Source organism: Orcinus orca, chromosome 1 (genome assembly GCF_937001465.1).
Source record: "Orcinus orca chromosome 1, mOrcOrc1.1, whole genome shotgun sequence".
NCBI lineage: Eukaryota > Metazoa > Chordata > Mammalia > Artiodactyla > Delphinidae > Orcinus > Orcinus orca.
Window position 1 is genome coordinate 113,484,211 of NC_064559.1, and position 23,970 is coordinate 113,508,180.

A 23,970-nucleotide genomic window follows, 5' to 3' on the forward strand; every position below is an offset into this window, starting at 1 on the left:
CAGATTGATAAATTGGGTATTGGTTTATATGAAAAACCTCAGTGTCTGGGTTTTACACCTTCCCTAGCAAATGGTTCACAGTGTAATAAACTTAATTATCAGGCGTGTGCCCCCTGCCCCCTCCTTATGGTTGGAAAGATGAGGAAAGGTTAACAGTAAATTTCCACCTTTGCAACAACGTGGCTTGTTTTAATCAGCTTAGGCACTTGTAGAAAGAGGTTAGTGATAGACTTCTGTCACTCCGAAAACTTGATAAGGAAGTGATGGCCTAAGCTTGCCTGGCTTGCCCAAATGTGAGAAATTAAGCCAAAGCTCCTTAGATGCTTCTAATCTGAAGCATCTAAGGAGGTTTCAAGTACATCGTTCCTGAAATGTGTTCTAGCTTTGTATCCTTTCCGCCATTTAGTCGGGGCCATAGTGACAATCATTCAGTTGAGAGTGATTGGCAGAGTATCTTTCTCCTCAGCTGAACAGCACTGATTTACTTACTTTTTGCTGACTTTTACCTTGACTTGCTAGAGGAGACTGGAATAGCTAGCAAAAGAATCACAGCCTACCGGTTGCTTAACAATATAGACTGCTAGGGTTAAGCATCAGATGTTTTCTTTTGTAAGGTATTAATAATTAGTACCATCCCCCACTAGGGTTGTCATGAAGGTTAGTTGATATGTGACAGCTTGTGTTAAGTAAGGGCTTAATAAGGGTAGGCACCTGACTATTAAAAAAAAAATCAAAGAAAAGTGGTACCTGGGAAAAAATTGAGCTCTTCTAATTTCCAAGGTGGGTGGAGCCTTACATGCAGAGGATAGCTCTAAGGGAGTGACTCTTAAAGATAAGACTATTAGCTAAATGATCAAAAACTGTCCTGTTGGATCTCCGTTTAGTCTTACAAATGTAATGGTCTTTGTTTGGAAATGAATGGAAACTAACACCTCATGAGGTTGTTGCATATATGTCCCGGCTCTTTAAGTAAGGTGGATTTGAATCCCAAAGCCCTTGCTCTTTGTACACTGCCTCCACAAGGAAGACACCTGATTAGTAACTGATAATCTTTTCCCCTCAATATTTGTGATGATTCTTAAAGAGCAGAAATGTAACTAGTAACCAATCATGATTAAAGTCCTTTGTCCCTAGCAATGTTCTTAAAGGTAAACTGAAAGATTGATGAGATTTTTATTTTTCTCTACTATATCAATAACATGACTTAAATTATAAATTACCATCAGTTGGTGGCTCAATAAATTGGTACAACAATATTGGCAAAGCAATTTCATAATATGTGTCAAATACCATGAGTTCACATCTTTTCCCTAAGCATTCCAGACTTGGAATTTATATAAGAAAATTGTTCCTTTGAAATTATCAATTTCTTGTATCAATAACTATTTAAACAGATGGTTATGAAGTCCTTATGATATATTCACAGCACAATGTTAAATGAAAAAAGCAGAACACAAACTACCATGGTGTGTGTGTGTGTGTGCATAATACATATATACATGTGCACAGGGGATAAAGGACATAAATACTAATTTTGTGAGCCTCGTAAATTTAGAGGTAACTTTTTTCTATATTTTTTCCACATTCTAAAGTTTCTTGATGTCATGGTTACTTTTATACTAAAAGAAAATATTTAATGGAGCACATAATACTGGTTTACAGAGAGGAAAAAACAGTACCTTTGATCTAGAAGAGTTCTGGCAAGAGACACATGACTCCTAAGAAAATGAAGCTGATAATTATTACAAACAGGTTTTATTTTTCTGCTTCAAGAATTGCATCTGGTGAAAGGAAGGTGAATGAGATGAAAGTCAAGAGCACAGTGGTCTCTAGCCGTGATTTCGCTGGTGCTGGACCAAAGCTGTAGAGTGTAGAGTCCACGGGCTGCCTGTGTCAACCACCAGTGTCTCCTTCCTGAGACGGTGCTCTTGGGGACAGCATTCCTGCGGTTCCCCTTGCAGTCATCATTCAGCTGCAAGTGAATGTTTAACTCAGGAAGCCAGAGCGTTCCGCACTTACCCATGTTACAGTGTTAACGGTTGTCGAACATTATCTTACTGAGATCAGCATCAGAAAACAATACTATGATGTCACAAAAAGTAGAATTTGCTCGCCCCGAGCAGCTATTTTAGTTTATTTACTAACAGGTATTTACTGGACCCTTAACTACGTCCCCAAGCATTGCTCTAGGCTTTGAGAATCCAGTCATGAACAAAATGTCTTTCTATGCATCTTACCTTCTAGTAGGGGAAAGCAGACAGTGAACAGTAAGTTATAAGGAAAGCAGCAATATTCAGAAAAGAGCAGTGGACATAAGATCAGCCTTCATTAATTCACCTAAATAGTGTTTTTTGGAGCAGCATCTATGTGCCTATTTCCTAGATAGAAGGGATAACAGTGATCAGAATGCAGTTCCTGGCACCCCCAGCTCCTAGTCTAGTGGGGGAGACTGCATAGTAAGGGCTGTGATGGGCCAGCACATGGAGAAGTCTCTAATCCAATCTCAGGAGGGCCTAAAAAGGACAAAAAGTATATACTTTAGCAAGTTAATTTCTCTGAGCCTCTTCGGTAAGTTAAACATAATGAAATTATTGTGCGGATTGTGAATGTACACTGCATACAGTTGAGTACATAGCAGTATTGAGCTCATAGTAGTTTTAAAATTAAATAGTGTCAGTTGTCATCAACCAGAACAATAAAGAACATGCGGTAATATTTGTATAGCTCATCAGAGTGTACAAAGGCCTTTCAAGTACGTTCTCATTCACGCACAATCCTAGGGACATGGGTATAAATGAAAAACACTGACCCTTTAGCTGGCACCACCCCTCCCCCACCCCTGCTGTAAGAAGGGTGCAAAGCAAGACTGCAGACAGCTCAGCTGCTAGAGCTAAATGTTGTACTGGGTGGAAGTCTGGAAACACGAGAATGAAAGAGGTTGAATCCTGGATAACCTTGAAGGGTGAATAGAGACCAAACCAGTCACTTGGATCCTGCACCAAAATAAGTAAAATGGTCCCGTCTCCAATGAATTCACAATCTGATTTACAATCCTTTTCCTTGGCTTTGGAATTCATAATGTGATTTCTTCAGTTGTGGGATTTCCTTTCCTAATATGCTTTACTGATTCCAGAATTAAAAAGTTTGCATTTCCTGAGCTTACTCTGGCCAGGTCCCAAGAGGAAGTGGCCAGCAGCCATTAAGAAGCCAGGAGGGGAACTGGGCTGGGATTAAAAATCACCTGGTGTGCTGACAATCTGTATGTCTGTAATTATTAAGAGAAGGTTTATAATAATTCTTGTCACTGTGTTTTATCTTTATTTTCCTAACTCATTTTTTTCCCTTGAGGCTAAAAGAAAAGTGCCTGGGTACTTTTGTGTCAGGCCCTATTTACGTATGCTTTTCAGAATGGGAAGAACCCTTTTCCTTTTAAATCCCAAGTACTATCTCGTTTCTCAAATGCTAAGAATGAGCATAAACAGGCCTGCAGTAGATGGAGTTCTGAACTTTGGAGGGCTGTAAACTACCTGCGTCCCAGCCTCTCCCCATTCCCACCTCCACGTACCTCATCGGTTGCCCGAACGTATAGATTGAACTGCTGTACATACTGTTTCTCCTTGCAATGCTTTTTCTTTTTCCCTGCCATAGACTTGGTTTTTAACATCCTCCCTGTCTTTTCTCACCACCTCCAATGCAGCCTCAACACTGCTTCTAAAATGATTTTTCTAAAACGGCCAGATTTTCAGCTGCTTTTATAACTTCAAATAAAGGCAATAAAGATAAAAATAATAAAACTCGTCTAATCACTCACTCTGCTTTAAATCCTGTGGTTTGAGGATAAAGTCCCAACTCCTTAGCCTGACCCATAGGGCCCTTCTTGATGAGCTCCCACATACCTCTGCAGTCTTCTTCTGCCAATACTCAGCCCACACCCCGCTCTCCAGCCCAGGTGAGTTTCTTTTTCTTCTTAATAAATTTATTTTATTTATTTATTTTTGGCTGTGTTCGGTCTTTGTTGCTGCGCGTGGGCTTTCTCTGGTTGCGGCAAGCAGGAGCTACTCTTTGTTGTGGTGCACGGGCTTCTTGTTGCAGTGGCTTCTCGTTGCAGAGCACGGGCTCTAGGTATGCAGGCTTCAGTAGTTGTAGCATGCAGGCTCAGTAGTTGTGGCGCATGGGCTTAGTTGCTCCGCAGCACGTGGGATCCTCCCGGACCAGGGCTCGAACCCGTGCCCCCCAAATTGGCGGGTGGATTCTCAACCACTGCACCACCAGGGAAGCCCCAGGTGAATTTCTTAGTTCCTTAAGTGCAGGACCTTATTTCAGACTTCCCTGCCTTCCTACATGCTGACTTCTGCCAGGAAACCCCTCCCTCCTTTCTCCTCTGCACCAGCTCCTATCCACCGTTTGAAACTTGCTTCATGTCTCCTTTTACCAGGAGGACTTCTCTGATTCCCCAATTTGTTTTTTTTCCCACTGATCTGTTTTGTTCTTTTAATTGAATGAATGATTCTTTAAATTCTATAGTGCTTTACAATTTTCAAAAGTTTCACACACATGATCTCATATAATCCCATAGCAACCCTTTTTCTTCCTCCTACACCTATATTGCCCCTCTCCCCACGGGTAGCCACTAGGTTGTTCTCTATATCTCTGAGTCTGCTTCTTTTTGTTTTATTCACCAGTTTGTTGTAATTTTTACATTCCACATACAAGTGATAACATATAGTATGTCTTTGTCTGACATTTCACTTAGTATAATGCCCTCCAATTCCATCCGTGTTGCTGCAAATAGCAAAATTTCATTCTTTTTAATGGCTGAGTAGTATTCCATTGCATATATATACACCCACTTCTTTACTCATTCATCTGTTGATGGACACTTTGGTTGCTTCCATATTTTATTTATTGGCCACACCACACAGCATGGGGGATCTTAGTTCCCTGACCAGGGATCAAACCCGAGTCCCCTGCAGTGGAAGCACAGAGTCTCAACCACTGGACTGCCAGGGAAGTCCCCATATCTTGACAATTGTAAATAATGCTGCTATGAACATTGAGGTGCACGTATCTTTTCAAATTAGTGTTTTTTGTTTTGTTGTTTTGTTTTTTGGATATTTACCCAGGAGTGGAATTGCTGGGTCATATGGTAGTTCTATTTTTAGTTTTTTGAGAAATCTCCATACTGTTTTCCACAGTGGCTGCCCCAATTTATTTCTGAGTGCCTTTATGGTGACAGTGCAGTTAGAATATGAATCTTAGTGTCAAATCCCAGGTCTCTGGGTGCAAAGTCCAGATAGACCACTTACTAACTCTGGGTCCTTAAGCAAGTTACTTAACCTCTAGGCCTCAGTTCCTATATCTGTAAAATGGGACTAATAAATAGAACTTACCTTATAGGGTTGCTGTGAGGATTAAATATGACAACTATAAAACCTTTAGCATACTTTCTGACACAGAATAAATGCTCAGTACATATTATCACTACCTCTGTCATAGTTTTTACCACTGAAACATAATTTGCAAAATGGTAAAATCATGACTCTCATACAGAAATAAAATTAACATGTTTATATAACTCATTAATTAAGGAAAGAACCAGTATAGACAACTAATGAGAACATACTGTATAGCACAGGGAACTCTACTTAATGCACTGTGGTGACTTAAATGGGAGGGAATTCCAAAAAGAAGGGGATATATGTATGTGTGTGGCTGATTCATTTTGCTGTACAGTAGAAACTAAGACAACATTGGAAAGCAACTATACTCCAATAAAAATTAAAATGTAAAAAGACACAAATATCTATATTTAAAATTTTCTATTTCTTACTCATTTACTAAAATAAGTAATTGAATTGGAAAAAAAAAAAAAAAGGAAAGAACCAGTAAGATTTTACAACTTTCAAATGAGAATTGGACTTATGGAGACTTATTCTCTACTGGACAAAACTCATTTGCATTGCCACGAACAGGAACAATTTGCATCACACATCAGGCAGGAAACATCTGCACCATCATCAGCCCTGTACAAGTTAACTTCCATCACAGCAAAGTTATAAAACAGCCCAGCGAAAGATAATCAAATGTGCAGTTAGTTCCCTAGAGAATCAGACAGCTTAGAATCCTAGACAACTCAGAGCACTCCACTAAATGAACATGCAGTGATCCTTTGCCCATTTAAAGTCTGTCAAGCATCACAGTACACTGTACACATTAGCTTGCTTTTCTAAACCCCTACCAGACTGAGCTTCTTGAGAGGAGAGGGGACAACATGCAAAGTTGTTGAGCCCTTTTGATTTGAGAGACTTGGGGAAGCTTCTGCAGGAGGTGACATCTGAGCTGGGTAGAGAAAGGGAAGGCTACATTTCTCCCAGAGAAGAGCATCCAGAGAGAGCTGTGTGGAGGCATGGCAGAGGGGACCAGCAAGCATGTGTTAAACACAGACCATGTGCCAGGCCCTGGCTTAGGCTAGGAAGACAGCAAAGTGAATGAGGGCCAGTCTCTGTTTGCAAGAAGCTCTGTCCAGTGGGGGCAATAAAAGAAAATCAGTGCTTACAATACAGTGTGATAAGGACCCTAAAATCCAGAAGGTGAACTTCAGGAACTCAAGTGAATTAGCAGCAGTGTTTCCCAAGCCCAGGTCTGATAAAGGAACAAACACAGGAGATCCCTGTGAACCTATGGGCAGCCTCGGAGAAATGAATGCAAATGTGTCTGCGTTCTATACCCTTTGTCAGACTCCCTCCCCTCCCTTCCTACCTTTTGGCTGAACTTCTGCCGGCAGACCTGTGGTGGTGGAGAATTAATGTCCCAGGTACCTCAGATGTCTAGGAATGTTAAGTCCTCATTACAGGGCCGGGCAACCCTGCACGTCTCACAGGCAACTAGCGCAACTTAGAGTCATTGACAAGAAAATGGTTTGCACCTGTGCAAAGGCAGGATGTTGAAAGGTACTAATCAACAAGGAAACTCAGAAGACATGTTTTCCCTTGGAACGTCTCTGTGAGGCCAGGAGGATCTGTTGATGCTTGTTATGTGATAGCACTCACTTACTGAGTCTGTTTAAGAAAGAAAGAACGGATACATGAGTGAAGACACCAGAGGAAGATCTGTCCAGGGAGAGGGGCTGGCCCACTGGCTGCCTTGCTCCCTGCCTTCAGATGTAGTCAGCCAAAGACTGGTGTCCTCTAGATACTTGAAGCATCAACCAACTCCTTTGATTTACTTTTCTCCTCACTGGACAACCTTTTGGCCTCCCGTATACTTTTAGCTGTCTAATAGGAGAGAGCATGCTGGCAGGAACATTCAGTCTGAGTGCCCACCATGTTCTCCCTCTGAATTCTGGTACATACATGAGCCTCAAATGTCTGTCAGACTTTCAGGCTCCATTCAACCCTGGGGGAATGACAAGAACAAACCACTACAAGTTCACCGAGGTGGTGCCGCCCAAGACGGCCTCCGGGCCTGGTGACGCCTCACCTCACCCCTAATCTGATTTTGCACTGGTCACTTAAGTGTTTCTCCAGACACTGCTGATGGGCTCCAACCCTGGGAACTGACTGACGCGGTGCCCAGACGGCGTGGCTCTCAGCAGCCTCCCTGCCCCACACATCCCACAGCCCCAGCCTTGGGGTCAGTTCCCAGGAAACTGAGCCGCTTGTGCTTCTCAGGAAGGAACAGACACCTTGGGGACCTGCTCAGGACCTGCCATGGGTGTCAGCCCAGCCCACCGCCTAAAAGCTCACCGGGCCTCCTCCCGCAGCCAGCAACACCAACACATATTCACCAGGCAAGATGGTGCAGTGGGCTCGGGGCTCAGAAAGACCTGGGTTTGGAGCCTGGCCCTACCACCCACTGGCTGTGTGGCTCTGGGAAGATCACTTTGCTTCTCTGTGCCTCGGTTTCCCCATCTGTAAAATAAGGATAACAACAGTCGTATCAGCCAGAGTTTAGCACAGGAAACAGGAAGCACTCAAGGTATTTTGAGCAGAGAGTGACTTGATATGGGGGGGTTAGGTGCTAATGGGATGGTTGGATGGCTGGACAGGGGAGGGGAGGAGGTAAGGCTGAGTCTCCAGAGGATCTGCTCCCTCGTCCTCGGCAGGAGAGGAAGGTGAGCATCTGGACGTTATCACTGGCAACCTGAGTTCAAGATACACTGTCGTGGCTGTGACCCAGGGAGCAGGCAGGGCCTCTACTGCTGCTGCCGGGGGTGGGGACCACACACTGGACACCGCTGCAGGAAAAGACGCACATCTGTATGACCCTGTTTGCCAGAAGGGAATAGCCAAAGCGGTAGGAAGGTGGCCTCTAGCTCCCTTCCACCTTCCAAATCCCACATGAGGGATCTCAGCGTTGGATCACAAAGTGCGCCCACTACTCCCGAAGGAGTAGGTCTGCGAGATGATGAGGCTTTAGCTTTCCACCCCTAAAGGACAGGAAACAGGTGGGAATGGACCCTGTGTGCTATCCAGCCATGTGAGGATTAACCACATTTATGCCTGAAGGCACCCTCCCGGGGCCTGGCACGCAGCGTGTGCTGAATGAAGGTGGGCTCTGGCGAAGTTACAGTGGTCACAGCTACACGCCTGCCAAGTGTCAGCACTGGGCCAGGCCCTGGAGATAAAGCAGTGAACCAGGCAGGGCCACACGCTGAAGAAGGGAGGAGACTCACTCCTCCTCCGGGGGAGCAAAAACTGGGATCACAAAGGTCAATGCAAAAGTAAAGGCCTGGGGGGCACCGGGAGCTGGGAGAGCAGAGAGGGGCACCCAGGCCAGCACTGACAGGGTGCGGAGGGAAGGGGGTAAGTGACAGCTTCCCAGTCGTAGCGGAGTCTAATATGGGGCTTGAAGGAGAACTAGAAATTAATCAGACTAAGCAGGAGGAAACAAGGGTGTGTGTGTGTGTGTGTGTGTGTGTGTGTGTGTGTGTGTGTGTGTGTGTGTGTGTGTGTGTGTGTGTGTGTGTGTGTGTGACAATGCTAATCTCCACCTTGAGGAAGCATTACATACACAAAACCCTGGAAGATAAAGGGTGCTTGGCATTCTCCACAAGTGGACAGTTCAGTCTGACCCGTGCCCAGAGTGGCAGTGGGGGGTAGTGGGTAAGAAGGGAAACTGGAGAGGAGAGCAGGCGCATGGGACTTTACATGTCATTTTTTGAAGAATTTGAGCTTTATCCTGTAGGCAATGGGGACTCATAGCCGTGTTTAAGCAGGGAGAGGGATCACCATTCTGGTCTCAGTAATATCGCTTTGATGCGGTTTGTGCAATAGGTTGGAAGTGAGTATTCCGGGTATGATACGGCAGTGGTATGGGCTGGAAATACGGTTGCTGAGAGGAGGGCAAGGGAAACAGCAGAGCAGATTCAAGCGAGTTTAGGAAGAGGCAGAGTGAACCGAGCAGGGTGGGAGTGGGAGCAGGGAGAAACCTAGGGTGGCTGCCAGGTTTCAACATCAGGCACACCCAGAAGGGTGCGGCCCCTATCAACTCCTGGCACTTGATCCTGGGTGGTGCCCACCTACAGACTCCTGCCTCTGGACTGAATTCACATAAAGTCCCTTCGCTCCCAAAAACCTTCTTGTCTGCATGTAATTCAATTCCAGCAACATTTATTAAGCAGCTATTATGTGCCATGAACCAGGGAGGCTTCTCCCTGCCTCACCTAAGGGAGTTTTAACTGGTTGCCTGAGAGGCTCCAGAGCAAGGAGAAGGGAAAAGCTGTACACACATAGTTTAAGTTCAGGCCCTTTCTCTTCCCCCAATGCTGGAGGAACTTGACCCCTGAGCTCTCACCCCCATGATACGAAAGTTACAAGGGACATCGGCACAGCCTTACACTGCCTGGGCCCCAGCTTCTATCAGGGTAGGCAATAGAGACAGGCACCACCCCTGGTCTCTTTCTGCTCTGAAAGTTCTGTATGACTTCTGCTGTGAGATCCCTGATGAAAGGAGAGGCTCACCAACCAACAAAGTCTTTGGAATCAAGGCATTTTCCCAGAGGCTCCCATCAACAGAGAGACATTAACCCATTCCTCTCTGGGTAACATAATAACTTCTTAGTGATTCACTATCACAGTACAGTAGTACAGGCAAATTATAGGATTGCTTTGTCAGAGCCTGGAAGAGAGGCCTGGAGCCATCTTACACGGGTCTGGGCATTGGAAAATAATGATAGTGTCACCAAACCACACTTGGGTCTGCTTGCTCATGGCACAGCAAAGACAACTTACTGACACCAGGTCGTGGTGAAGGCACGTACAGCATCTACTGCAGGGCCCAGCAAGGAGTACAGGTGGCTTGTGCTCAAAGGACCCAAACTCCCAGATGGCTCTCAAGGAAGGGTTTTTGTTTTTTTAATAAATGTATTGATTTATTTATTTTTGGCTGCATTGGGTCTTTGTTGCTGCAGGCGGGCTTTCTCTAGCTGCGGCAAGCAGGGGCTATTCTTCATGGTGGTGCGCAGGCTTCTCATTGCAGTGGCTTCTCTTTTTTGGAGCACAGGCTCTAAGCACATGGGCTTCAGCAGTTGCAGTGTATGGGCTCAGTAGTTGTGGCTCATGGGCTCTAGAGCACAGGCTCAGTAGTTGCAGTGCACAGCCTTAGTCACTCTATGGCCTGTGGGATCTTCCGGGACCAGGCTCGAACCTGTGTCCCCTGCATTGGCATGTGGATTCTTAACCACTGTGCCACAAGGGAAGTCCCCAGGGAAGGGTTTTGGGGTGTTTTTTTTTGTTTTTTTTTTGCGGTACGCGGGCCTCTCACTGTTGTGGCCCCTCCCGTTGTGAAGCACAGGCTCCGGACGCACAGGCTCAGCAGCCATGGCTCACGGGCCTAGCCACTCCGCAGCATGTGGGATCTTCCCGGACCAGGTCACGAACCCGTGTCCCCTGCATCGGCAGGCGGACTCTCAACCACTGCGCCACCGGGGAAGCCCCCAGGGAAGGGGTTTTTAAAGGCAACATTTGGGGTGAGGGCTGCAGGGGGCATGACTTTCTTCTGATTGGTTGGTGGTGAGGTAACAGGGTGATATTTCAGGAATCTTAATCACCAACCTTCTGGTTCCAGCCAGTCTGGGATGTACCTGCTTGTGCTCAGCTTGCCCTCCACCTGGATAAGGGTCTTACTTCCTGCACAACAATTCAAAGATACCTGTCAAAAAAAAAAAGATACCTGTCAAATGGTTATGTATATCCTTAGGACTCTGTTTTATCACTGAACTATTGTTTCTTGGCTGCTTTCCCTTTATTTCTGCATTTCCTCACTTCCCTAATTAGTAAGTGCTTGAATCTGTTCTTTGGAACTCAGGCCTAGGAGACTAAAGCCTTTTCCTACAAACGAAAAACGGGGAAATGGAAAGGCTTTTTGTACCTGGGAGATCTCTGCAGGGTCCTGCTAGGTTTCAATCCCACTTTTTCTTTGATAATCCTCAATCCTGTGGGGAACAGATATGCAACAAGAAAGGCAATAAAATTTTGCACAGAGAGGTTAATCATAAACTCAGCAGAGGTTTTAGGTGAAGTCGGTTTCAACAGTAACAGCATTTACTATTGACTGAGCATTCTACATTCCTAATTTCTAAATCTTCATAATTTTGCAAGGTAATTATCGTTCCCATGTTTTGCAGATGATGAAACTGAAGTTAAGTAATTTGCTCATTTACGTTCACATGGCTACCAGGTGGCGGAACTGGAAATTTAACCAACCCAGGACTGGTGCTGATGCCTTCTTCTTAAAGACTACATGGTCATTAAGCCTTGCTCCCCGGACCCCCGCTCCCCACCAGGTCCTGCTACTCCCCAGAGGGGTCCCATCCCAGAAGGAAGTTGTTCTTTCACATCTTCCTCGTGGTTGTTTGGCTAGACCTAGGAATGCAGCTCCTGGAAAGATGGGGTGTACAGAGCCAAGGCCAGGCCACTGGGGAGAAGGCTGGACAAGGACAGAGTGATCAGCCAGAGCGCTCTGAGGCTTGCTCTTGTTCTCCCTCCCCCGCAGGGCATGTCCTGGGCACTGCAATGTCCTGCTCTCATCCCCAGGACGCCTGTGGCTTGCTATTCCTCCTCTTCCCCTGAGAAGCTGCAGGACTTTCTCTTCCCCCTGCTCTGGGACACTGTACAGGGCCTCAGCCTACTGGCCAGAGGCTCCCACCCTGGGTTTGATTTCTACCAACCCTAATGCTCTCAAATTCTGGGCTGAGACGCCAGACCAGGATATAGCCCGCAAAGCGCATTCACGTGCGATCGCCGACCAGAGACTGGTGGGAAGGGGAGAAGCCTCTAGGTCCTCGAAGCTGTCCCAGCTGTAGGAGAGGAAAAGTAACTCTCCCCTACCCTTCTGAGTCTCAACTGAGACCTCTGTAAACAGAAGACAGATTAACAAGAAGAAAACAGAAGTTTATTCTCATATACTTGTACACCAGGGACATACCTAGGGAAGAGGGGTTAACTCTCCCAGGTGGCCTAAACCAGAGGTTTAAATACCACCTTCAGCCAAAAACAGAAGAAACAAAGGTGAGTGTGGGGAGGAAGTCAGTTCTGAAGGGTTACCAGGAGAAGCAGAGTAAACAAGGGTAGGGTTTGTTATGCAGATTTAAGTTACTGACTTCTTCAGGGATTTTTAAGATTCTCTGGGATCCAAAGTGAACTTCTCCACCCAGTGAGGGAGATACCCTTACAAACGGAGATTTTCTTTATAAATGTAAATTTCTCTTTCAAAAAAGTAATTTCTACTCTGTTTTTCAGAACTCCTCCTTTGTCTGTAGTTTCTCAAAATAATCAGCTCAGAATAATCCTTCTGCTCTAGAGGCGTATTTTGAGGTGGCATATTCTCCCACCCTTCATACCCTCCTCAAACCTGGGCTCCCTGCCACTGCTTTTAGGAGAAAAAAAAAAAAGTTCTGGTCTAAAGTGAGATCAGCGGTGTTTTTCAGGTCACAGACCTCTGCTGGGCTATGCCCTTGGGCACCAGTTAGCAACACCAGGTCCCTGAGCAGCAGCCCCTAGCAGGATCCAGGGCCTGGCAGCCGCTGTGGCATCCTAGACTTCGCTGGGTGCCGAACCACCACTGGAAGGCTTGGGGCGGGGGGCGCGTTGCCTGCAGGCCCCAGAGGAAGCCCCCGATATACAGTCCTGCTGGGCCAGACTGAGGGCGGTGCCCTCCACCATCGGCAGCCAGGCTCATCCCTCCTCTTTCAGACCTGGGGCTCCTCTGAGGCGGAAGTTCTGAGTCCTCACGGGCTGGATCTTGCTGCAGGCTCTCCTTGTTAGTACCAGCCCCAGGCCGGGGGGAAGCAGCAACTGCCCCTCTCTTCGCCCTGCTCCCACTCTCCACTATATTCCTGGAGAAACACACACACACCCGCTAACCCATAGAGTCACTCCCGACACAGCACAGGCACACCACCCACGCCTCAATAAATAACAAATACCCACCCCAGCCCCGCAGGCAGCCCTGATGGACCTTCGCGTGGATTCCTCAGGGCCTGAAAGCCGGCTCTGTTTCCAGTTGAACCTCACACTGACCTTCTTCAAGGCTTGACCACACGGTAAACCTGAACACAGGGGCCAGTCTGGGCGGACAGGAGGCTCTCCCTCCACCCCATCCTCCCCAAAAGGCCTCTCCCCGGCTTCCCTCCTTTCCTGCCGCCCACCCCGTTCCCCTGCCGCCGCCTGGATGTGGCGGTGTGGGGCGCCCTCGTGTGGTCGAGGGCGGCACTGCATCCCCGCCGCCAGGATCCCAGGCTGCCCTCCTCCTCCTCCTCCTCCTGCACCCGTGCTGCCCTCCTGCCGGAGCCCCGGGCCCCGCTGTCCCACGGACGTCATGGCTGTGCCACCGCCCACGCCCACTACTCCAACTGGCCCGCCTCCAAGCTACATTCCCTCCTTCTTTTACCTCTGAATGCTTTCTCACTTATATTTTAAAATTCAATGTTCTGTGCATTTTAAAAAGGCATATTTAACAAAATATTATCTGTAAAACATAATATGGTTAACACCCATGAGCCTGCCACCCGACAATAGAGCTGAAACATCAGTAATAACTTGCATCTTCCTTTGTGTTGCTCTTCACCCCGCTCCCTCCTGTCTCCCCCAACAAGAAGCAAACTGTCCTAAAGTTCATGTTTTCTCGTCTTTTTTCCCCCCAACTTTTCTTACTGTGGTAAAATACACATAAAATTTACCAGGTTAGCCATTTTAAAGTGTACAGTTCGGTGGTATTAAATACATTCATAATGTTGTACAACCATCATCACCACCAGTCTCCACAACTCTTTCATCTTGTAAAACTGAAACGCTGTACCCCTTAACAATAACTCTCCATTCCACACTTCCCCTAGCCCCAGGCAACTGCCATTCTACTTTTTGTCTTAAATTACTACGTATCTTACATAAGCAGAATCATGCAGTTTTTATCCTTTTGGGACCGGCTTATTTCACTTAGCATAATGCCCACGAGGTTCATCCATGTTGTAGCATGTGTCAGGATTTACTTCCTTTTTAAGGTTGAATAACATTCCATTGTGTGTATACACCACATTTGCTTAGCCATTCGTCCATCAATGGACACTTGGGTTGCTGCAGCGTTTTAGGCTACTGTGAATAATGCTACTATCAACATGGGTGTACAAGTATCTCTTTGAGACCCTGTTACCAATTCTTTTGGGTATGTACCAAGAAGTGGAATTGCTGGATCATATGATCGTTCTATTTTTAAGTTTTTGAAGCACCGCCGTACTGTTTTCCACAGTGGCCGTACCATTTTACAATCTTACAAATAGTGCACAAAGATTCCAATTTTTCTCCTTGCCAACACTTGTTTTCTGTTTTTTTTTTTTTTTTTTTTTTTGTGGTACGCGGGCCTCTCACTGTTGTGGCCTCTCCTGTTGCGGAGCACAGGCTCCGGACACGCAGGCTCAGCGGCCATGGCTCACGGGCCCAGCCGCTCAGCGGCATGTGGGATCTTCCCAGACCGAGGCACGAACCCGTGTCCCCTGCATCGGCAGGCGGACTCTCAACCACTGCGCCACCAGGGAAGCCCCCCCCTTTTTTTTTTTTTGATAATAGCCCTCCTAATTGATGTGAGGTGGTATTTCATTATAGTTTTGATTTACATTTCCCCAGTGATTCGTGATTTTGAGCATCTTTTCATGTGCTTATTGAATATTTGTATATCTTCTTTAGAAAAATGTCTACTCAAGTCCTTTGCCCACTTTTTATTCAGGTTGTTTTTTTGTTGTTGATGTTGAGTTTCAGTTTTCTATATATTCTGGATAGTAATCCCTTTGCAAATATGATTTGCAAGTATTTTCTCCCATTCTGTGGGTTGCCTTTTTCTCTATTGATAGTCTTTTGGTGCACACAATTTTTAAATTTTCTTGAAGTCCAGTTTGTCTAGTTTTTCTTTTGTTACCTGTGCCTTTGGTGTCATATGCAAGAAATTATTGCCAAATCCAACATTGTGAAGATTTTGTCCTACGTCTTCTTCGACATGATTCATTGTTTTAGTTCTTGCATTTAGGTCCTTGATCCATTTTCAGCTGGCATCCTGTTAGGTTCTGCTAATAGGGGGTGCTGAAGAGAAATTGGAGGGTGGAAGAGGGGAGAAGGGACTACCTTCTTTTTATCTCTGTATATCCCTGGTTCCTTCCAGTGATTCTCTAGTGGTGGCACTTAGCCCCAGGCTCCAGCCCTTTCTTCAGTCCCCCAAAACCTCTTGCTTCCTCTCAGAGGCAGTGGTGGGTTTTGTCCCGTCCTCAGAGGTCAGAGCCCAGATTCCTTAAAGCCCCTCCTCCAAGCTTCTGGGAGGTCTGTAAAACCCTCCCTTCCTTTTTGTTTCTCCACCCTGGAGTGGGTAGCTCCTTCCTGACTTTTTATTCAGGGATTAGCTCAGCACTCCCTCTGTCTTCTTTCAGCCCTCCAGTGCCTCTGCTAACAACATCCTGTATTAAATCCTTTCTGATTGAAAGTATGGCTTCTGGGTTTCCCTGGTGGTACAGTGGTTAAGAATCTGCCCGCCAATGCAGGGGACACGGGTTTGATCCCTGGTCCGGGAAGATCCCACATGCCACGGAGCAACGAAGCCCATGCGCCACAACTACTGAGCCTGCGCTCTAGAGCCCGCAAGCCACAACTAAGCCCACATGTCACAACTACTGAAGCCCGCACACCTAGAGCCCGTACTCTGCAACAAGAGAATCCCGCACACCGCAATGAAGAGTAGCCCCCGCTTGCTACAACTAGAGAAATGCCACGTGCAGCAACGAGGACACAATGCAGCCAAAAATAAATAAATAAAAATTAAAAAAAAAAAGAGAAAGTGTGGCTTCTGCTTTCCAGACTGGATCTCAACTGATACAGTGTGAATATGCCATAATTTATTTACCCATTCTCCTTCTGATAGATGCTGAGACTGTTTCTACTCCTTTGCCATTTGAACAATGATACCAAGCATTGAATACGTTTTGTGCATGTGTCCTGGTATACAGTTCTAAAATTTCTCTATGTATGTGTAAGAAATAAGATACTAGGTATTAGGGTACACAAATGTTCCATTTAACAAGAGACTGTCAACTTGTTTCCAGTTTATATTCTTACCTGCATTGTATACAATATCCTGTTCATTCACATCTCCGAATTCCACAGAGGCCTCCCTGAGGCATGTGTGTGGAGGGGCCCAGGGCCTGGGAGGTGAAAGAGGCTTAGGGCACAGAGCTAGGCAGTGGGAAAACCCACATGTCCGTGGATCCCAGCCCAGCCAGATAAATTTTTGTGTCCCTGGGGAAGCATGAGGCCAGCCTCACCTGAGGAAGGCTTACTGGTGCTCTGAATGGAGATACCTACAGTTGCACTGAGGTCTTGTGTTGGTCAAAAGCACATCATATGTTCTCCCTATATGTAAGATGGGGCAACAGGCACTGTTCAACTGGTAACAACTTCATGAGAACCCTTGACAAGGAATCCTGCTGCATTTAACAGATACTCACTAAACATTAGTTTCCTTTTTTCTTGTTCCTCTCCTGCACTGAAGCCAATTCTCAGAGAAAGTGGAAAAAAATTTAAAAAACAAACTCCCAAACAAATCACAATTCTGATCTCCATCATTATTAACAGACCATTCACTAATTGCTTACCCACAAAAGAAAGGAAATAGGATTTTAAGTTTTACTTAAGGCCTGTGCATGGTGAGAATTGGAATGAGCTGGTTTCTCCTGGAACTTTTCGATGATAATAGAAGATAGAGTATCTGACTCAGGATTCCCCTCCCTTACTCACCCCTTCTACAGGCCTCTCAGAGGAGGGCAGAGAAGAAGGGGTAGAGGAAACAGACCAATCCCACCAGGACTCTGGCAGGCCCAGCTGTCTTGGGGATTGAGCCCTGAGCAGGAACTCCAGTCCTGGGGACCCGGCTGAGCTGGACCATAACCTGCATGTCTTGGCTTTCCTACGGGTCAGATGGAGACTCAAGCTTCCGCAGCCCTGAGAGACGGACTTGCAAGTGAGCACACGGAGGTCCAGGGGAGCCACTCCGGGAGAGCAGAGGACAGAGCTGAGAACTGAGCTCAGGACTGAGAACTGAGCACAGGGATCCCCAGAGGCTTCCCCGGCTTCCCTGGGGCCGCAAGGGAAACAAGAGATGGATGATGATGAGGCATCTGGGAGCGCAGGACACGCCTCACACAGTGTGGGCTCTGTCCTCTTCTGGGAGGGGGTCAGCAGGCTGTGCTGGGAGTGAGAGGAGGCTCGGCTCAGATCGCCAGCTGTGACCAAGCAAATAGGAGGCTGTATTTGCTGGGAAGAAACTCCTTCGTGGAGAAAGAGAGAAGGGTGCAGATTTAAGCTGCACCAGGAGAGATTCAGGCCAGACTTCTGAAAGAACATCCTGGCTGAGGGGGGTGAGAATGGAAGGGCATGGAGGTGTCTCCCACCTTGGCAGTGCAGTGCCATCTCCAGCTCCCAGGACAAGAAATGGGGAAGCCAATTCCCTAATTAGGACCCAGTCAGAGCCAATGACATGGAGCCACAGCTGAGGGGGAAAATCAATCAGGGCAGAGACGAGCTTCCTCCGAGACCTTCCTGGCTTTGGGCAGAGGAGAGTGTGGCAGGGATGAAAGAGAAATGTCATTTCCCAAGCTGAAGCCCAGGCCTATTTAAAGGCTTAACATTTTAAAAGGTCTGGCGTTGGGATGAAGGCAAAGGAGGCCTAAATAATCTAGAAGCAAGTGAAAAGTGGCTGATTCTGATGGATTTGTGCCTTGTCTGTTTCAAAGCAGCACCCTCGGCCTCCTGGGAGAAAGAGGGAGTAAGCACAAAGCCAGCCTTTCCTGCAACTCGATGGGCTTTGCTTCTCAAGGCATTTGTATTAGCTATCTACTGCTGCAGAGCAAAGACCCTAAAGCTTAGCAGCTTAAAACGAAAAGCGTTTACATCTCACATAGTGTCCGAGGGTCGGGAATTTGGGAGCCAAGTCTCTGCGCTGTTGTGGCTCAGAGTCTCTCGTGAAGTTTCAAAGTTCTTTTGGGACTACAGTCGCCTGAGGCTTGATTGGGATTAAAGAATCGGCTTCTAAGACTGACACAGTTACATAATGAGGCAAAGATGGCCCCTCACAGCCAACTGGGACCGTTGGCTCAAAAGCATGCTGGTGCAAACTCAAATTTTTAGACACCCAGGGACTTCCCTGGCGGTCCAGTGGTTAGGAATCTGCCTTCCAAGGCAGGGGACGCGGGATCGATCCCTGGTCAGGGAACTGAGATCCCACAGGCCAGGTGGAGCGGGGGGGCGGGGGGCAACTAAGTCCACGTGCTGCAATTACTGAGCCCATGTGCTCTGGAGCCCACATGCTGCAACTACTGAGCCCGTGTGCCACAACTAGAGAGAAGCCTGCATGCCGCGACAAAGAGCCCGCAAGCCGCGGTGGAGGATCCCACATGCCGCAACGAAGATCCTGCGTGCCACAGCTGGGACCCAACACAGCCAAATAAATAAATAAAATAAAAATATTAACTATTTATTTGACACACCCAGTTGTTTTAAATACACCTTTAGCCATTTGGACCCTGCCTGTTTTGCATTCCCCAGGATACCGCGTGCCAAATCTGCTAGCCATTAGTACAATAAACTCCGGTGCCACTGAACAGCCCAAGCCACCACTGCCCCTTGGAGCTCTCTCACCTCAAGGCTCCCCATCATGTTACTGGACAACATCATCTAGGTATGAAGGACCCTCTCCATCTGCCTCTCCTTGCCCTCCTCTTCTGGGTGGTGGCCCCAAGCGATCGCCTGCGGAAGGTCTCATGCTGTAAAGGGCTTCCCCTGCGTGCACGCCTGTGAAAGCCCAAATAAAGCTCCCTGTTTGCTATCGCCAACCTCCTGGTCATCTTTTTCCTTGAAAGAAGCCCTGAAATCTCTCAAACTCACTACAGGTGGCTCTTGGCTGGAGGGCTCCATTCCTCACGAGGGCCTCTCCACGGGGCTGTCTGAGTATTCTCAAGACAGGGCGGCTGGCTTTCCGCCAGAGAAGTCTGAGAGAGAGAGAGTGTAGCCAAGTGGAAGCCACCATGCTGTTTCATGACCTTAGTCACACACAAAACACACACTTACTTCTGCTTTATTCTGTTAGAAGTGAGTCACTTCTAACAAAATCCAGCCCATATGCAAGCTAAGGGGAATGAGGCTCCACCTCTTGAAGAGAGGAGTATCAAAGAATATGAAAGTACATTGTAAAAATCACCAGAGCTCTTTCTCAGGTATCCTCCCTCACCTCGCTTCCCCTTCCCCAGGGCCCTGTGAGGTAAGCAGGGCAGGTCATGAGACCGAGGGAAGACAAGTGACCTGCCTGTGCTCACACGCCTAGTATGTGGGGCTGGAACCCAGGACCCAGTGAGCCTCCTCTCCCCACCCCCCACCCCCGACACAAGAACCCCTCACCTCTCACTTTTTACACCATGTTCTCTTCTCTCTTCTACCTTCCGGTCCTCGTGACAACCCTGTGATGCACGTCAGGGATTACTAAACATACAACAGTCAAAAGAACCTGGGGGCTTCCCTGGTGGCGCAGTGGTGGAGAGTCCACCTGCCGATGCGGGGGACGCGCGTTCGTGCCCCGGTCCGGGAAGATCCCACATGCCGCGGAGCGGCTGGGCCCCTGAGCCATGGCCGCTGAGCCTGCGTGTCCGGAGCCTGTGCTCCGCAACGGGAGAGGCCACGACAGTGAGAGGCCCGCGAACCGCAAAAAAACCCCAAAAACCTGGGTTCTGGTCATGGCTTTGGCACAAACAAGCTGTGTGATCTTAGGAAAGTCCCATCTCCTCTCTGGACCTCCTTATCCTTCTCTGTAAGATGTTAAAGGATTAATGCGCGACAACTTACTCAGATATAAAATGCACCTGTGCCAAAAACTTAACTCATTAATTAATGAGGAAACGCTGGGATATTACGACCAAGTCTAAAAAATCTCAAAGAACCACAGGTTTATAGCCAGATAAGGAATGTGGAAATGAATTAATGAACAGCTGCAAACTGGAAGAACTGGCAAAATTGGTCAATAGCCATAGGAATCAGTTGCATCCACTGTGAAATGGCCACAGGTTGCATTTCTTAGGAAGGAATTCATTGCCCTACTATGAGTATTTAGACTTTTACCTCTACAAGGTGTAGAATAGCCTAGTCAAAGACAAGCCAGGCAACAGATGAACCGGTTTGCAAGGCAGAAATAGACACAGATGTAGAGAACAAACATACGGACACCAAGGAGGGAAAGCGGGGGCGGTGGTGGTGGGATGAACTGGGAGATTGGGATTGACAGGTATATACTAATATGTGTAAAATAGATAACTAATAAGAACCAGCTGTATAAAAAATAAATAAATTTAAAAAGGACAAACCAGGCAGAGATTACCTGGATCTATGAGCCATCCAGGTCAGGACTCCCACTTAATTTCAAAGTCTTACTGTTTTTCCTTACATGGATAGAAGTGTGGGCATTAATCCCTGATGCATTCCCTGGTTGTAAGCCTCATTAGCAGGGGCTCAGCCCGTGGGTGTTGTCCCTTCCAGTTGTCCCCTCAAGGGTCTGCCTCCTGCTTTTCCCCTTCCCCCAGGAGCACAACGACAAAGCTCCCTCTGTCTTCTCTGGACACCAAGGACTCCTTTTGAGAAAACTTGAGTTTTCTGTCTCCTTCTCTTGTCTTGACCCAGAAGCAGGGCTCTTACCCATACTGACTGAAGTAGTTAATAAATAGCACATGAGTCAAAACCAACCTAATTATCAAAGGTACTTGTGTTAATAAATGCCTTTCGATCCATACAGGGAGCTAATACACTCAAAATTAAAAAGGAAGGAAAACCATTACCTGGAAATGCCTGGGCTCCTACCTGAGCTGAGCCCTGTGAAGTCATCATGGGTAATTATGGGCTATTAGTTGCTATCATCCTAGAAAGTCGACTAGTCCCAAAGGTTAAGGCCTAGGGCAGCATGTGGCCCCTCTGAGGCAGAGAAGTTAAAGGTAACTTCCTGGTTTTAGTTCCCTCCCATGCCGCTTCTTGTGAGTGACCCTACCAAACCCCTCCATTCTATTGTTCAAATTTCACCCCAACAGTTTTGTGATCCCAAATTTTCTTTTGTGACTGGGAATTCCAAGAAGCCTCAAAGAGCTTTCCTAATTCTCCACTCAACTCACTCTGAGCTGACTTCTCTGTGAGAGGAAGGTGAGGAGGCCTATAGGGCATGAGGTGGGGAGAAGAATGGGTATCTGAGTTGGGGGGGCCAGAGAGGAAAAGTGATATGCCCAAGATCATAGATCTTGGCTGTAGCTCAGCTACAGAGCAGAGAGAGGTTGCGAGAAGGTGGAGAGCAGAGAGATGCTGGGAGCTTAGGGTGAAAATCGGAGGCTTTTGCAGATCTCCTGCTAAAGGGGGCAGAGCAGTAGGGAGGGAGAGAGGTTTATGGCTCCTTCAAGACACCAGCTCAGTAAGACACGGGGTGATTTGCCTTCACCTACCCCATATTCCAGTCAAACGCTTTGTGGAAGATTATGGCCACAGATTCTTTGCTCATCCTCCCTCAGAGGTAGAGTCTATTTCTGCAATCTTTGAGTCTGGCCTGTTCTTGTGTCTTGCTTTGACCAGTAGAATGTAGTGGAATGGATAATGTATTGAAACCGCACAACACGTCTCAGGACTTAATGAAGCTCAGGTTCTTTATGTCTCGGTGCAGAAGGAATTTGGTGAGAGGCAAAGTGATAGGTAAGAAGTAGATTTATTACTATAGGATGCTTGTAAAAGATAGAAGCGGGCAGGCAAAAGGGCTCTGCCCCGAGAACTAAGTTGGCTACATTTTTATAGTCAAAGGAAAAGTGAGGAGGGGAGAAGACCACCTTCTTCCTCTTCCTTTGTAAAGATGTTACAGGAAAACAGGCGCAATTGGATGGTCGTGTCCTATGTCTCGAGCGAGTTGCTGGGATGGGCCACCTAGTGAGAGTCCTTGGCTTCGCACAGGAGAGAATCAAGAGCGAGCCACAGCAAAGCGAAAGCAGGTTTACTGAGAGAGATGCACATTCCATAGGCAGAATGCGGTCCATCTCAGAAGGAGAGAGCGGCCCTGAAATATGGGGTGGGTAGTTTCATAGGCTAACGAGTGAGAGGATTATTCCAACTATTTGCGGGGGGTGGGGGGAAGGGGCAGGGATTTCTAGGAATTGGACCACCGCCCACTTTTTGGCCTTTTATGGTGGGCCTCGGAACTGTCATGGCACAAGCGGGTGTGTCATGTAGCATGTGCTAATGTGTTACAGTGAGCATATAATAAGGCTTAGTGACCCCTGGAAGTCGAATCTTCTGCTGTCTTGGGACTAATCAGTTCTAACCAGCTTTTGTCCTATCCAGTTTTTCTCAACAGCTGTGTCATTCTTTAAGGGTTGTGCCCCGCCCCCTTCGCTCCTGTCTCAGCATGTGTTCCAGAGCCTAGGTCTCCAGACGTTTGCAGCTTCTGTTTTCTTTCGGAACACAGCCTGTGGAGTGCCAAATAAGAAAGCCAGTCTAGCCTCCTGGAGGGTGAGAGGTGTGGCGACTCACTGGAACTCCCAGAATTGGTAAAGTTAAAATTTTAAGATACAGAAAGAAATCTTATCTGAACTTCACTTATCTGAGTAAAGGAGAGCCTCCTGAAAATACCAATACCCCCTCTTCCCAGGGAGTTTCCTGCAAATTCAGCTACCACTGCCTATTTCCATTAGCATCAGAAAGCCCAGTAGAACTTTCCCTACTTTCCCATTGAGGGTCATGGGGGAAGTTTTTGCATTAATAGGACTGTTCTCCTATCTTTACTGTGATGTTAGTTACATGACTTTATATGTTTGCCAAAACTTGCAGTACTATACCCACAAAAGGGTAAATTTTCCTGTGTATGAATCATAACTTAATAAAGAAAATGAAAAAATACGGTCATGTAACAGGGAAGAGCTAAATCGGACTCCACGTTGGATCTGTTTCTCTGACTTTAACCTTTGCTTTTCGTTGCTTTTGTTATTATAATCATACAAAATGGCCTGCCTCAGGGAACCCTGCCCACCTCTGAATGGATGCAAGAAAAAAGAAACTAACGCATCCCCTCACCCAGGCTGGTCATTCCGGGAGATGTTTTGCAAGACTGATGGCCCTTTTACTTGACTTCTCACCGCCTCTCCCTCTCTAATTCTATAAAAGAAATTGGCATCCAGACCCAGATAAGATGGTTCATCAGAGACACGAGTCTGCCATCTCGGTCTGCCGGCTTTCCCAGTGAAGTCGTATTCCTTGCCTCAGCACCTCGTCTCCAATTCACTGGCCTGTGGTGCGGCGAGCAGAGCGAGCTTGGACTCGGTAACAGTCAGATTTGAGATACATTTTGAATGTAGAGCAACAGGACCTACTGATGGTTTGAACTATGATGGGCCATAACAGTGACTCATCTCATGACTTAAGTACAATATGTCCA

At 47.0% G+C, this 23,970-nt stretch overlaps 1 protein-coding gene and 1 long non-coding RNA gene across 7 annotated transcripts in view; one reads left to right on the forward strand and one right to left on the reverse strand.

Moving 5' to 3' along the window:
* LOC101280867 (monocarboxylate transporter 1-like) overlaps positions 1-23,970 on the forward strand; it is a 140,806-nt gene that overhangs the window by 35,974 nt on the left and 80,862 nt on the right. The window lies entirely within an intron of this gene.
* LOC125964595 (uncharacterized) overlaps positions 1,170-23,970 on the reverse strand; it is a 69,424-nt gene continuing 46,623 nt past the window's right edge. The window contains exons 1-5 of one of the 6 annotated variants that reach the window (XR_007477744.1): positions 13,431-13,609; positions 11,371-11,434; positions 11,055-11,151; positions 7,746-7,910; positions 1,170-7,058 (exon numbers count right to left, since the gene is read on the reverse strand). This is a non-coding gene — a long non-coding RNA (uncharacterized LOC125964595). The other 5 variants (XR_007477747.1, XR_007477745.1, XR_007477753.1 and 2 more) reach the window with 5 other exon arrangements.